Source organism: Gekko japonicus, unplaced genomic scaffold (assembly GCF_001447785.1).
Source record: "Gekko japonicus isolate JY-2015 unplaced genomic scaffold, Gekko_japonicus_V1.1 scaffold1411, whole genome shotgun sequence".
NCBI lineage: Eukaryota > Metazoa > Chordata > Lepidosauria > Squamata > Gekkonidae > Gekko > Gekko japonicus.
The window spans coordinates 483,698-486,024 of NW_015170323.1; positions in this window are offsets into that span (position 1 = coordinate 483,698).

Sequence of the window (2,327 nt, forward strand, 5' to 3'; positions counted from 1 at the left end):
TTCCGGCCCTCATTCAGCCAGGAGGAGGCAGGAGAAGAGGGAGGGTAAGTTGCTTCCTCCCTGCCTCTCCCCACCCCTGCCTGCCTGGGGCCAGGGAGGGCCTTCGCGGGGCTTCTTTGCACTCCCGTCGGCCTTGCAGGTCCACCGCCGGGCCCCTCATGGGGCTCGGCAGTGGAGCTGCAAGGCCGGTGGTGGCGGCCAGGACCGTTGGGGGCGGGGTGTGTGGCCTTATGACACATTTCCGGTGATGTCAGGGGGTGTGGCCTTATGACACACTTCCGATGATGTCAGGGGGTGTGACATATGCTAATGAGTTATGCTAATGAGTTTCCCTAGCTCTTTTTCTACGAAATGACCCCTGGGTTTGATGTTCATATTTGAAAATTTTTATGACAGGCATACAGGACCAGTGTAGTTTTGTAGTGTAGATCTCTTAGTCTCTCCGTTTTTCATTTCGTTTTCATTCAAGCCCTAGCTCACTAGTTGAAAGATTTATATCTAGCTGCACATACAACTGCAGTGTGCAAGATCCAGTCTTCCCAGTCTCATCTGACATTACAGCAGATACAAGTATCGGTTTCTGCTCTTTATATCTGTGTGCCACCTGGATGGACCTTCAGTTGTAGCATAGCCACTGCCTCGGGTGGGGGAAATAGGTGAGATAAGGTTTTAGCAAGAGAGAGAGAACAGGACATTTCTCCATCCCTCCAGACAATATGAGTTGAATAGCCCTAGAAGAGAATAGTCTCTCCACCACAGCAAACGTGTGAGAATAAGCACCCATTGCTCCAAACTGATTTTAGAAAAATTAACCTCAGTCAGAGGCTTCTGCTGTGATCTAGATGGGCCAGGCTATCCCAGTCTTGCCAGAACACGGAAGTAAAGCAAGGCTCAGCCCTGGTTAGTACTTGGGTGGGAGACCACCGAGCAAGTCCAGGGCAAACCACCTCTGTTTGCCTCTTGCCTTTAAAACCCATGGGGCTGCTGTTAGTCAGCTCTGACTTGATGGCAGTTTATACACACAAGAGCTTGTTTTACTCCAATAATTGTCTTGCATTAGAATAGAGTCAAATATGTCCTGTTCTGTTACTCTGTGAACAGCAGTGCTGAATTAGCACCCCATATACTCGCCCCATATACTCTCCCCTCCCCCTCTATGCAATTTCCCTACATGCCAGTAGAACAGATGGGTAGGGAGGGTGTTAAGGGCCCAGGAGTGATTTCAGAAGCAGTCATAAGAACGTAAGAGAAGCCATGTTGTATCAGGCCAATGGCCTACTCAGTACAACACTTTGTGTCGCACAGGGACTAAATCCCATGTGTGATCAGGTCCACCAGTGGGGCCAGAACTCCAGAAGCCCTCCCACTGTGCCCCCCCCCCCAAGCACCAAGAATATAGGAGCACTGCCCCAGACATAAGTGTTCCCTCTGTACCTTGTAGCTAATAGCCACTGATGGACATCTGCTCCATATAGTTTATCCAATCCCCTCTTGAAGCGGTCTATGCTTGCAGCTGCCACCACTTCCTGCGGCAGTGAATTCTACGTGTTAATCACTCTTTGGGTGAAGAAGTCCTTCCTTTTATCTGTTCTAAGCTTACTGCTCATTAATTTCATTGAGTGCCCACAAGTTCTTGTATTGTGAGAAAGGGAGAAAAGTACTTCTTCCTCTACCTTCTCTGTCCCATGCATAATTTTGTAAACCTCTTATGTCGTTTCTCCAACTTCCCTTTGCTAATCATAATCAACTCCTGACGACTTTCCTCTGCTAGTCATCATTCAGCTGTCAGAGATAACTCACCCTGCTACAGTTATCCCTGCTTCCAGACTAAGATTATATTTTTGTACAAAGCTATTCCCAAGAGGCAAGCCGGTTCCAGATTTTGGGGGTGGGGGCCTGGGCGGAGAGTGCACACACTGGTGTGTCTCGCTACCTGTCTGTGCATTCTTCCTGTGCCAAGATTACAACTGCCAACTGCCCATGCTCACAGCTATCTGCACTGCCTGCAGCACTTTCCCCTGATAGCACTGGGCAGTGTGTGCAGCTGGGAGCAGGGGCAGCAAGAAATTCACAAGCGAACAGGCTGGGAAATGGCATGTTGGGATGGGGGTCGGCATCAGTGGGCCCCGCCCGAAGCCTCAACAACTGCCCCACCTGATGGCATGCTGGTGCCAGCCCTGTTTGAGGGGAGGGGTAGGTTAGGCGCAACTAGAGTGCCACTGACCACTGAAGTAAGAAGCACACCACCCTGTGGGAACATGCTGTCACAGGTGAAAGCTCAAAGGGGAACTGCTCATCAGTCAACCTGACTATAAATGGACGTAACG